General features: G+C 51.0%; 7 non-coding genes across 7 annotated transcripts; all 7 read right to left on the reverse strand.

Moving 5' to 3' along the window:
* Positions 1-1144: 1144 nt before the first annotated feature.
* TRNAA-AGC lies at positions 1145-1217 on the reverse strand. Its single transcript has one exon. It is a non-coding gene; the product is annotated as a tRNA-Ala (tRNA).
* A 1122-nt stretch (positions 1218-2339) lies between these two features.
* Positions 2340-2429, reverse strand: TRNAY-GUA. The gene is given in 2 exon segments: positions 2340-2375; positions 2393-2429. It is a non-coding gene; the product is annotated as a tRNA-Tyr (tRNA).
* A 788-nt stretch (positions 2430-3217) lies between these two features.
* On the reverse strand, positions 3218-3290 carry TRNAA-AGC. The gene has a single exon. It is a non-coding gene; the product is annotated as a tRNA-Ala (tRNA).
* Positions 3291-4412: 1122 nt separating this feature from the next.
* On the reverse strand, positions 4413-4502 carry TRNAY-GUA. The gene is given in 2 exon segments: positions 4413-4448; positions 4466-4502. It is a non-coding gene; the product is annotated as a tRNA-Tyr (tRNA).
* Positions 4503-5290: 788 nt separating this feature from the next.
* Positions 5291-5363, reverse strand: TRNAA-AGC. The gene has a single exon. It is a non-coding gene; the product is annotated as a tRNA-Ala (tRNA).
* A 1122-nt stretch (positions 5364-6485) lies between these two features.
* Positions 6486-6575, reverse strand: TRNAY-GUA. Its single transcript is given in 2 exon segments — positions 6486-6521; positions 6539-6575. It is a non-coding gene; the product is annotated as a tRNA-Tyr (tRNA).
* A 789-nt stretch (positions 6576-7364) lies between these two features.
* On the reverse strand, positions 7365-7437 carry TRNAA-AGC. Its single transcript has one exon. It is a non-coding gene; the product is annotated as a tRNA-Ala (tRNA).
* Between the last annotated feature and the right edge of the window lie 5928 nt (positions 7438-13365).

The raw sequence follows: 13365 nt of genomic DNA on the forward strand, positions 1-13365 counted from the left end.
TTGTCATCCCAGATGTGCAGCATGATGTGATCCCACCACTCAGTGCTTGTTTCCCAAGCCCAAAAGCGGCATTCCACTGTGGTCAGCACCTCCACGAATGCCACAAGCAATCTAACGTCGTAGCTACTACACGTGGCGAGATCGATGTCGGACACCTCTTTCCTTTCTAGTTTAAGGAATAACTCCGCTGCCAATCATGAGGTGTTGGTCAGTGTAAACAGCATACTGGTCAACAGCTCAGGATCCATTCCTGCAGCCCGAAACAGACAGGGCAGGGCGTGCAGTACACAAACCATTGAAAAATGGCGCCAAATGCAAACGGAAGCACAGGGATTGCTGGGATGAGAACCAATGTATCACGGGGCATTGGAACAGAACCCAGGATGCCCCTTGACCCCTTCCGCCATCCCACAAGTCTTAACGGCAAAAGAGAAAGAGGTGTTCTGTGGGGTAGCTTCCCAGAGTGCACCGCTCCAAACAGCACCACAAGTGCCACAAGTCTGAACATGCTATTGCACAGGCAGCTGTCAGTGTGAACACACAACAGCGGTTTTCCTTCGGCGCTGTCTGAACGGCGCTGTAATTCCCGGTGCTGTAACTCTGAAAGTGTAGACATGCCCTTAGAAACTTACTAGGAAACTTCTACGGAAGGACAAAGGTCATTATCCTCAAAGTCCTATTATTAAAGTCCTTAAAGTCCTATTATCCTCAAAGTCCTATTATTCTCCCTAACGTCCCAATCCAGACTAATTGCATCTGTGTGGTGGGCGTTCCCCAGGTGAAAAAACGGAAGTAATTGCTACAAAGTGAATAATCCTAACTAGTCATACAAAAATGATACATAAATAGAATGGATAATACTATTCAGAATGTCATAACCTTTCCAATGATACCTCACATGTCCCATCTTACATAAAACGTATCTCAGTTATGCCATATTCAGATAAAGTGCATATCTATATTAATATTATGGCGCGTAGAGGAACAAACAGGATGCTATTTTCCCAAAGGCCAGATCTCCCCAGAGTGGACCGGAACGCTCCTTTCTGCGCAGACGTCAAGGGTGTATGTGGGTGCAAGCGGGTGGGGATGAATAAAAGAGAGCGATGGGAGGGAAAGAGCAACTGCACCAACAGCAGCAGCTTGGAGAATGCGGGTATCGATCCCGCTACCTCTCACATGCTAAGCGAGCGCTCTACCATTTGAGCTAATTCCCCCTCTACCTCCAAGGTGCCCCACCCCCTCTGCCACCCACTGTCAACTCAGCGCAAACCCCCTCCAGAGAGCTCTTCACCCCGCAAAACAAATTATCTTTACGCTTGCCCAGCACCTTGGAAAGAACCTCCACTCAGCAAGGACACGTGACATAGCAAACAACGCTGCTTCCCTTTCTTGCCTTTAAGCAAAATACACCTGTCCAGAGACCATCAGAGAATAAGTCACACACGCCCATGCCTTGCACACCCACACATACCTAACGCCTCCCTTCATGACAACAAGAAGAGCAAAAACTGCCAAGTAAAGGGGACGAGTTGCCTCCCTGCCCGCCTATTCCGTGCACAGGCCAAGGACAGCAAAGCTTCAGATAATCTACGGATAGCCCGGCAGCTCCTTGACAGAAATTCCGCCAGATCGCGCTTGTAGCAATTCTCCGCCAGAAGCCTTTTACACACTCTCCGCAATCACGGTTGCCCAAGAAGAAATCCCAGCTCTACAAATGTGATGGACCAAAGCCCCAAAAGGAAAGAAACGGAACCGCGCCCTCACACTCCTCCCTAAACTGACCTTTATGACGCAGAGGAACGATGGACAAAGGGAGAGCAAACCATGGAAACGCACACGTTGCTACGACCATGAGCAGAATAGCCCGCCGTCAGCAGCGCACACGATCGGTTGAGCCTGAAGGACAAGGGACTCTCAGCGACTAAAGGGCCTTTTCTTTTCCCCCTACGTGCCCCTCCTCCCTGCCACCAGAAACTAAGTCCCCCCGGCACCTCTGCCCCACGCAAAAAACACCGAAGACAGCTTCGGCCAGTCCATTTTATGACAGAGGCGTCCCGCTATCAGGGTGACAAATGGCACTTCTGAAGCCTGACATCGATAGCTCCATGTCTACGCTGTGAGTGCGGGAGGGCGAAGAAAAAGGAACTCTGCCTATGAAGGCGTAAACCGTGGCCTAGATCCTTAAAAGCAGGTGTGGTAGAGGAAAGTAGTGGCAAGTGGTGCTTTAAATGCAGCAGATTTCCATCGGCCTGTCTCGCACGAATGGAGTAAAACAGGGCAATGGCCAGAGTGGGAGCGCTAAAGAAGAGCGTGTAACAAAGGAAACAAAAGGCAGTTCCTTCGAGCCGGAGTTGAACCAGCGACCTAAGGATTCCCAGGAGAATTAAACCTACAGTCCTCCGCTCTACCAGCTGAGCTATCGAAGGAAGACAGGAACAAAGAGCCCACAGTGACTCAAGGTGTCAGGCAGAAGTGCCACTGGCACTAACGGCTAATTATAGGCTTGCCCGTGCCCAGCCCTTGAAAGGAAGAAGCCACACACACCTATCCCTTCATCCTCACGGCTGCCTCGGTTGCTGGGTCGCCGCCTAGTCTACCCTCAATTCACCCAACGGGAAGCCCGCACACATATACCGCTCAAAGGCTCCCTAACAGGCACGGCACGAAGACAACGCCGCAAGGGAAGAACGGAACGCCGGGAGCGCGACGCTAGCCCTGCCTGCTAGCCGGGACGCCGCATCCTCCCGCTGACCCACAAGCACGCGCAGCACACCGCTGGGACCCCTGCCCTGATTCCCACCCAGAATAGGGACGGTGGCGCAACGGAAAACCCCTCCGACGCCGGAGCTTCCTGCCTGGCTCGAAAGGGGCCTTTGAAAACACAACTTTTTCTCAGCCCATTTCCCTTCCCCTTCGTCAATAATTGACACATTCCCACTCCCACCCTTTCACACCCGACTCGGCCTCCCACGCCTCCCTCAGGAAAAACAAACACAAAGAGACTCCCAACAGAAAAGAACTCAGACACACACGCTCCTGAAAGAGAAGCTGCCCCCTTGGCTGCCTGAGGACAAAAGGCTTGCCGCAAAGCCCAGAGTGGACCGGAACGCTCCTTTCTGCGCAGACGTCAAGGGTGTATGTGGGTGCAAGCGGGTGGGGATGAAAAAAAGAGAGCGATGGGAGGGAAAGAGCAGCTGCACCAACAGCAGCAGCTTGGAGAATGCGGGTATCGATCCCGCTACCTCTCACATGCTAAGCGAGCGCTCTACCATTTGAGCTAATTCCCCCTCTACCTCCAAGGTGCCCCACCCCCTCCGCCACCCACTGTCAACTCAGCGCAAACCCCCTCCAGAGAGCTCTTCACCCCGCAAAACAAATTACCCTTACGCTTGCCCAGCACCTTGGAAAGAACCTCCACTCAGCAAGGACACGTGACATAGCAAACAACGCTGCTTCCCTTTCTTGCCTTTAAGCAAAATACACCTGTCCAGAGACCATCAGAGAATAAGTCACACACGCCCATGCCTTGCACACCCACACATACCTAACGCCTCCCTTCATGACAACAAGAAGAGCAAAAACTGCCAAGTAAAGGGGACGAGTTGCCTCCCTGCCCACCTATTCCGTGCACAGGCCAAGGACAGCAAAGCTTCAGATAATCTACGGATAGCCCGGCAGCTCCTTGACAGAAATTCCGCCAGATCGTGCTTGTACCAATTCTCCGCCAGAAGCCTTTTACACACTCTCCGCAATCACGGTTGCCCAAGAAGAAATCCCAGCTCTACAAATGTGATGGACCAAAGCCCCAAAAGGAAAGAAACGGAACCGCGCCCTCACACTCCTCCCTAAACTGACCTTTATGACGCAGAGGAATGATGGACAAAAGGAGAGCAAACCATGGAAACGCACACGTTGCTACGACCATGAGCAGAATAGCCCGCCGTCAGCAGCGCACACGATCGGTTGAGCCTGAAGGACAAGGGACTCTCAGCGACTAAAGGGCCTTTTCTTTTCCCCCTACGTGCCCCTCCTCCCTGCCACCAGAAACTAAGTCCCCCCGGCACCTCTGCCCCACGCAAAAAACACCGAAGACAGCTTCGGCCAGTCCATTTTATGACAGAGGCGTCCTGCTATCAGGGTGACAAATGGCACTTCTGAAGCCTGACATCGATAGCTCCATGTCTACGCTGTGAGTGCGGGAGGGCGAAGAAAAAGGAACTCTGCCTATGAAGGCGTAAACCGTGGCCTAGATCCTTGGAAGCAGGTGTGGTAGAGGAAAGTAGTGGCAAGTGGTGCTTTAAATGCAGCAGATTTCCATCGGCCTGTCTCGCACGAATGGAGTAAAACAGGGCAATGGCCAGAGTGGGAGCGCTAAAGAAGAGCGTGTAACAAAGGAAACAAAAGGCAGTTCCTTCAAGCCGGAGTTGAACCAGCGACCTAAGGATTCCCAGGAGAATTAAACCTACAGTCCTCCGCTCTACCAGCTGAGCTATCGAAGGAAGACAGGAACAAAGAGCCCACAGTGACTCAAGGTGTCAGGCAGAAGTGCCACTGGCACTAACGGCTAATTATAGGCTTGCCCGTGCCCAGCCCTTGAAAGGAAGAAGCCACACACACCTATCCCTTCATCCTCACGGCTGCCTCGGTTGCTGGGTCGCCGCCTAGTCTACCCTCAATTCACCCAACGGGAAGCCCGCACACATATACCGCTCAAAGGCTCCCTAACAGGCACGGCACGAAGACAACGCCGCAAGGGAAGAACGGAACGCTGGGGGCGCGACGCTAGCCCTGCCTGCTAGCCGGGACGCTGCATCCTCCCGCTGACCCACAAGCACGCGCAGCACACCGCTGGGACCCCAACCCTGATTCCCACCCAGAATAGGGACGGTGGCACAACGGAAAACCCCTCCGACGCCGGAGCTTCCTGCCTGGCTCGAAAGGGGCCTTTGAAAACACAACTTTTTCTCAGCCCATTTCCCTTCCCCTTCGTCAATAATTGACACATTCCCACTCCCACCCTTTCACACCCGACTCGGCCTCCCACGCCTCCCTCAGGAAAAACAAACACAAAGAGACTCCCAACAGAAAAGAACTCAGACACACACGCTCCTGAAAGAGAAGCTGCCCCCTTGGCTGCCTGAGGACAAAAGGCTTGCCGCAAAGCCCAGAGTGGACCGGAACGCTCCTTTCTGCGCAGACGTCAAGGGTGTATGTGGGTGCAAGCGGGTGGGGATGAAAAAAAGAGAGCGATGGGAGGGAAAGAGCAGCTGCACCAACAGCAGCAGCTTGGAGAATGCGGGTATCGATCCCGCTACCTCTCACATGCTAAGCGAGCGCTCTACCATTTGAGCTAATTCCCCCTCTACCTCCAAGGTGCCCCACCCCCTCCGCCACCCACTGTCAACTCAGCGCAAACCCCCTCCAGAGAGCTCTTCACCCCGCAAAACAAATTACCTTTACGCTTGCCCAGCACCTTGGAAAGAACCTCCACTCAGCAAGGACACGTGACATAGCAAACAACGCTGCTTCCCTTTCTTGCCTTTAAGCAAAATACACTTGTCCAGAGACCATCAGAGAATAAGTCACACACGCCCATGCCTTGCACACCCACACATACCTAACGCCTCCCTTCATGACAACAAGAAGAGCAAAAACTGCCAAGTAAAGGGGACGAGTTGCCTCCCTGCCCGCCTATTCCGTGCACAGGCCAAGGACAGCAAAGCTTCAGATAATCTACGGATAGCCCGGCAGCTCCTTGACAGAAATTCCGCCAGATCGCGCTTGTACCAATTCTCCGCCAGAAGCCTTTTACACACTCTCCGCAATCACGGTTGCCCAAGAAGAAATCCCAGCTCTACAAATGTGATGGACCAAAGCCCCAAAAGGAAAGAAACGGAACCGCGCCCTCACACTCCTCCCTAAACTGACCTTTATGACGCAGAGGAACGATGGACAAAGGGAGAGCAAACCATGGAAACGCACACGTTGCTACGACCATGAGCAGAATAGCCCGCTGTCAGCAGCGCACACGATCGGTTGAGCCTGAAGGACAAGGGACTCTCAGCGACTAAAGGGCCTTTTCTTTTCCCCCTACGTGCCCCTCCTCCCTGCCACCAGAAACTAAGTCCCCCCGGCACCTCCGCCCCACGCAAAAAACACCGAAGACAGCTTTGGCCAGTCCATTTTATGACAGAGGCGTCCCGCTATCAGGGTGACAAATGGCACTTCTGAAGCCTGACATCGATAGCTCCATGTCTACGCTGTGAGTGCGGGAGGGCCAAGAAAAAGGAACTCTGCCTATGAAGGCGTAAACCGTGGCCTAGATCCTTGGAAGCAGGTGTGGTAGAGGAAAGTAGTGGCAAGTGGTGCTTTAAATGCAGCAGATTTCCATCGGCCTGTCTCGCACGAATGGAGTAAAACAGGGCAATGGCCAGAGTGGGAGCGCTAAAGAAGAGCGTGTAACAAAGGAAACAAAAGGCAGTTCCTTCGAGCCGGAGTTGAACCAGCGACCTAAGGATTCCCAGGAGAATTAAACCTACAGTCCTCCGCTCTACCAGCTGAGCTATCGAAGGAAGACAGGAACAAAGAGCCCACAGTGACTCAAGGTGTCAGGCAGAAGTGCCACTGGCACTAACGGCTAATTATAGGCTTGCCCGTGCCCAGCCCTTGAAAGGAAGAAGCCACACACACCTATCCCTTCATCCTCACGGCTGCCCCGGTTGCTGGGTCGCCGCCTAGTCTACCCTCAATTCACCCAACGGGAAGCCCGCACACATATACCGCTCAAAAGCTCCCTAACAGGCACGGCACGAAGACAACGCCGCAAGGGAAGAACGGAACGCCGGGGGCGCGACGCTAGCCCTGCCTGCTAGCCGGGACGCCGCATCCTCCTGCTGACCCACAAGCACGCGCAGCACACCGCTGGGACCCCAGCCCTGATTCCCACCCAGAATAGGGACGGTAGCGCAACGGAAAACCCCTCCGACGCCGGAGCTTCCTGCCTGGCTCGAAAGGGGCCTTTGAAAACACAACTTTTTCTCAGCCCATTTCCCTTCCCCTTCGTCAATAATTGACACATTCCCACTCCCACCCTTTCACACCCGACTCGGCCTCCCACACCTCCCTCAGGAAAAACAAACACAAAGAGACTCCCAAAAGAAAAGAACTCAGACACACACGCTCCTGAAAGAGAAGCTGCCCCTTTGGCTGCCTGAGGACAGGAGGCTTGCTGCAAAGCCCAGAGTGGACCGGAACGCTCCTTTCTGCGCAGACGTCAAGGGTGTATGTGGGTGCAAGCGGGTGGGGATGAAAAAAAAGAGAGCGATGGGAGGGAAAGAGCAGCTGCACCAACAGCAGCAGCTTGGAGAATGCGGGTATCGATCCCGCTACCTCTCACATGCTAAGCGAGCGCTCTACCATTTGAGCTAATTCCCCCTCTACCTCCAAGGTGCCCCACCCCCTCCGCCACTCACTGTCAACTCAGCGCAAACCCCCTCCAGAGAGCTCTTCACCCCGCAAAACAAATTACCTTTACGCTTGCCCAGCACCTTGGAAAGAACCTCCACTCAGCAAGGACACGTGACATAGCAAACAACGCTGCTTCCCTTTCTTGCCTTTAAGCAAAATACACCTGTCCAGAGACCATCAGAGAATAAGTCACACACGCCCATGCCTTGCACACCCACACATACCTAACGCCTCCCTTCATGACAACAAGAAGAGCAAAAACTGCCAAGTAAAGGGGATGAATTGCTTCCCTGCCCGCCTATTCCGTGCACAGGCCAAGGACAGCAACAGCTTACTGCCTTAGGGTAACATTTTCAAAAGCAGATCGTAATTCTGAGACCTCAGTTGGTGAGAGCATGGGCCAGATTTTCTCAAGTGCTGAGTACTTTCAGCTTCCATTGACATAAGATGGAGTGGTAGGTGCTCAGCAATTCAGAAATGCAAGCCCAATATGTCTTAGGCGGCACACCCAAACAGTTTCCGCCTCTGAAAACCTTAGCCTCGCCCACACTCTACACACCATACCTCTGTATATCCCTCTCCCACTCAACCATTTTTCCCTCAGAGGCATGATTTGTCATAGATCCCATAAACTAACGGTATCTGAAGCACTGAAATACTTTTCTTTGGATGGATAAGACTATGCAAAAGAAGTGTGCCATGTGTTTGAGATCATTATTAACCATAAACCGATTACCTACTTGTAATTTTTACAAACCTGGATGCATTTTGAACCCACCGAGTGTTTCATATTTGAAACTAAATCGAACATGGCAACAATATGCTGGTGATAACTTTCATCTCTTAAAAAAAAAAAAAGGAATACCTGAACCCTATTTAGTCTTATGGAGGATTTTAAAGTTGTGCATAATTTAGTATAGTGTTCATACCTTTCAGAAAGATTCTGGCTGCAAGCCAGTAGTTAATATGATTAAGATAATTTAGGCTTTCTATAATACCAAGAGAGCTTTCACATCTGTCAAGTGAACTGCTTCTGTTTCTTTTATTCTGCAATCTTTATGCCTATTACAGCTTGCTGCATGTAATTTTTACACTTAGAGTTTTCTAAGCCTCATCTATATAACAAGCCTTCTAAATTATTATAAACATTTTCATTCTCCACAAAAGCTTTTCAGTTGTGCAAGTACTTTTTGTTATTTCCTGCTCAGAAATCCCTGCTAAATTACTGTGGTTCGAAGGGAATCTAACACTGTGATTCAGGTTTGCCACCTACTGATGCTAAACTATTAGTGTTTCCATTTCTGTATATTGACATGTGACTGCAATCTGTAACACCTCCCGCCACCCTGAATTTTCCAAGCTGAATTTGAGCCACATGACTCCCCATTAAAAGAAGTCACTGAGAGTCATGGAACTAAAATTCCATGCACTGCTCTGAAAATGCTCATCCTCACATGCCATACAGAGAGTGGGGCTCCCCCGCCACATAGAATCATAGAATCATAGAATCATAGAATATCAGGGTTGGAAGGGACCCCAGAAGGTCATCTAGTCCAACCCCCTGCTCAAAGCAGGACCAAGTCCCAGTTAAATCATCCCAGCCAGGGCTTTGTCAAGCCTGACCTTAAAAACCTCTAAGGAAGGAGATTCTACCACTCCCTAGGTAACGCATTCCAGTGTTTCACCACCCTCTTAGTGAAAAAGTTTTTCCTAATATCCAATCTAAACCTCCCCCATTGCAACTTGAGACCATTACTCCTCGTTCTGTCATCTGCTACCATTGAGAACAGTCTAGAGCCATCCTCTTTGGAACCCCCTTTCAGGTAGTTGAAAGCAGCTATCAAATCCCCCCTCATTCTTCTCTTCTGCAGACTAAACAATCCCAGCTCCCTCAGCCTCTCCTCATAAGTCATGTGCTCTAGACCCCTAATCATTTTTGTTGCCCTTCGCTGGACTCTTTCCAATTTATCCACGTCCTTCTTGTAGTGTGGGGCCCAAAACTGGACACAGTACTCCAGATGAGGCCTCACCAGTGTCGAATAGAGGGGAACGATCACGTCCCTCGATCTGCTCGCTATGCCCCTACTTATACATCCCAAAATGCCATTGGCCTTCTTGGCAACAAGGGCACACTGCTGACTCATATCCAGCTTCTCGTCCACTGTCACCCCTAGGTCCTTTTCCGCAGAACTGCTGCCTAGCCATTCGGTCCCTAGTCTGTAGCGGTGCATTGGATTCTTCCATCCTAAGTGCAGGACCCTGCACTTATCCTTATTGAACCTCATCAGATTTCTTTTGGCCCAATCCTCCAATTTGTCTAGGTCCTTCTGTATCCTATCCCTCCCCTCCAGCGTATCTACCACTCCTCCCAGTTTAGTATCATCCGCAAATTTGCTGAGAGTGCAATCCACACCATCCTCCAGATCATTTATGAAGATATTGAACAAAACCGGCCCCAGGACCGACCCCTGGTGCACTCCACTTGACACCGGCTGCCAGCTAGACATGGAGCCATTGATCACTACCCGTTGAGCCCGACAATCTAGCCAGCTTTCTACCCACCTTATAGTGCATTCATCCAGCCCATACTTCCTTAACTTGCTGACAAGAACGCTGTGGGAGACCGTGTCAAAAGCTTTGCTAAAGTCAAGAAACAATACATCCACTGCTTTCCCTTCATCCACAGAACCAGTAATCTCATCATAAAAGGCGATTAGATTAGTCAGGCATGACCTTCCCTTGGTGAATCCATGCTGACTGTTCCTGATCACTTTCCTCTCCTCTAAGTGCTTCAGGATTGATTCTTTGAGGACCTGCTCCATGATTTTTCCAGGGACTGAGGTGAGGCTGACTGGCCTGTAGTTCCCAGGATCCTCCTTCTTCCCTTTTTTAAAGATGGGCACTACATTAGCCTTTTTCCAGTCATCCGGGACTTCCCCCGTTCGCCACGAGTTTTCAAAGATAATGGCCAAGGGCTCTGCAATCACAGCCGCCAATTCCTTCAGCACTCTCGGATGCAATTCGTCCGGCCCCATGGACTTGTGCACGTCCAGCTTTTCTAAATAGTCCCTAACCACCTCTATCTCTACAGAGGGCTGGCCATCTCTTCCCCATTTTGTGATGCCCAGCACAGCAGTCTGGGAGCTGACCTTGTTAGTGAAAACAGAGGCAAAAAAAGCATTGAGTACATTAGCTTTTTCCACATCCTCTTTCACTAGGTTGCCTCCCTCATTCAGTAAGGGGCCCACACTTTCCTTGGCTTTCTTCTTGTTGCCAACATACCTGAAGAAACCCTTCTTGTTACTCTTGACATCTCTTGCTAGCTGCAGCTCCAGGTGCGATTTGGCCCTCCTGATATCTTTCCTACATGCCCGAGCAATATTTTTATACTCTTCCCTGGTCATATGTCCAACCTTCCACTCCTTGTAAGCTTCTTTTTTATGTTTAAGATCCGCTAGGATTTCACCAGTAAGCCAAGCTGGTCGCCTGCCATATTTACTATTCTTTCGACTCATCGGGATGGTTTGTCCCTGTAACCTCAACAGGGATTCCTTGAAATACAGCCAGCTCTCCTGGACTCCCTTCCCCTTCATGTTAGTCCCCCAGGGGATCCTGGCCATCTGTTCCCTGAGGGAGTCAAAGTCTGCTTTCCTGAAGTCCAGGGTCCGTATCCTGCTGCTTACCTTTCTTCCCTGCGTCAGGATCCTGAACTCAACCAACTCATGGTCACTGCCTCCCAGATTCCCATCCACTTTTGCTTCCCCCACTAATTCTACCTGGTTTGTGAGCAGCAGGTCAAGAAAAGCGCCCCCCCTAGTTGGCTCCCCTAGCACTTGCACCAGGAAATTGTCCCCTACGCTTTCCAAAAACTTCCTGGATTGTCTATGCACCGCTGTATTGCTCTCCCAGCAGATATCAGGAAAATTAAAGTCACCCATGAGAATCAGGGCATGCGATCTAGTAGCTTCCGTGAGTTGCCGGAAGAAAGCCTCATCCACCTCATCCCCCTGGTCCGGTGGTCTATAGCAGACTCCCACCACTACATCACTCTTGTTGCACACACTTCTAAACTTAATCCAGAGACACTCAGGTTTTTCCACAGTTTCGTACCGGAGCTCTGAGCAGTCATACTGCTCCCTTACATACAGTGCTACTCCCCCACCTTTTCTGCCCTGCCTGTCCTTCCTGAACAGTTTATAACCATCCATGACTGTACTCCAGTCATGTGAGTTATCCCACCAAGTCTCTGTTATTCCAATCACGTCATAGTTCCTTGACATCACCAGGACCTCCAGTTCTCCCTGCTTGTTTCCAAGGCTTTGTGCATTTGTATATAAGCACTTGAGATAACCTGTTGATCGCCCCTCATTCCCAGTATGAGGCAGGAGCCCTCCCCTCACAGACATTCCTGCCTGTGCTTCCTCCCGGTATCCCGCTTTCCCACTTACCTCAGGGCTTTGGTCTCCTTCCCCCGGTGAACCTAGTTTAAAGCCCTCCTCACTAGGTTAGCCAGCCTGCTGGCAAAGATGCTCTTCCCTCTCTTCGTAAGATGGAGCCCGTCTCTCCCCAGCACTCCTCCTTCATGGAACACCATCCCATGGTCAAAGAATCCAAAGCCTTCTCTCCGACACCACCTGCGTAGCCATTCATTGACTTCCACGATTCGACGGTCCCTACCCAGGCCTTTTCCTTCCACGGGGAGGATGGACGAGAACACCACTTGCGCCTCCAACTCCTTTATCCTTCTTCCCAGAGCCACGTAGTCCGCAGTGATCCGCTCAAGGTCATTCTTGGCAGTATCATTGGTGCCCACGTGGAGAAGCAGGAAGGGGTAGCGATCCGAGGGCTTGATGAGTCTCGGCAGTCTCTCCGTCACATCGCGAATCTTAGCCCCTGGCAAGCAGCAGACTTCTCGGTTTTCCCGGTCAGGGCGGCAGATAGATGACTCAGTCCCCCGGAGGAGAGAGTCCCCGACCACCACCACCCGCCTTTATGATGACCCGTCTTATATGTTAAAGGCTTAATATAAAAAAGAATCACAAACGCTTTTTACTGGGATTCAAGAAGGGACCTCTGGGTGTTAAGCACCCTTCCCTCATTAAAAGTCAATGGGAATCAGGCACTTAGCTCCCTTAGGCTTCTTTGGAAATCCCAGCCATAACAAATAATTGTAATGTTCATACAAGCAGCTGGATTGACAGCCCCAGAAAATGAAGTCCTCTGTTTAGCTATAGAACATGCAGAGGTAATGTGTTCACCTCTGCCCTGCCAATATACCTAAATTCTGATTTGAAAGGACTACCCACATCTGCGGATGAGACGGCAATTCAGTCTTCATGTCCATTCACTTCTTGGTCTTTCTGACAGGGCTGCCAATTATTGGTGACTGTGAAGGTGTGGACAGAAGAAATGAAAGATAATGCTACACAACAGCAGCAAAGGGCTCTGGGTATGGTTACTTCCTAGCTTTTCAGCTGCCTCAGAAATTGGAACCTTTCTGTTTCTAAAGGAAAACACACAGGGCCTAATGCAGACCCAGTGTTGGAGTGGCACCTGCTGCCACTCACGAAACCTGAGTTTGGCCCAGTTTATTAAAAGCAGGTTTTTTCTTGGCACACAGTGGATAAGCAGCCACTGCAGAGCTTCCCCCAGCAATGTATGGGGTCACTCCCTACACTCACACGGGGCAACGAGACTGGCATCAAAGGCAGAGTGGAGGCATTGAGCGGGGGAGGCACTACAGGAGACCAGATCTGAGATGAGGGTTAGGGCAGAGCTGGAAAGGGCTTTGAAGGCACGAACATGGAAGCCCCAGGGAGGCTTTGCACTTTCCCCACAATCCATCAGCTCTGAAGGGCAGTGTGAGACGATGCCTGTGTGATAGTGGACAGTTTG

Source organism: Chelonia mydas, chromosome 2 (genome assembly GCF_015237465.2).
Source record: "Chelonia mydas isolate rCheMyd1 chromosome 2, rCheMyd1.pri.v2, whole genome shotgun sequence".
Taxonomy (NCBI): Eukaryota; Metazoa; Chordata; order Testudines; family Cheloniidae; genus Chelonia; species Chelonia mydas.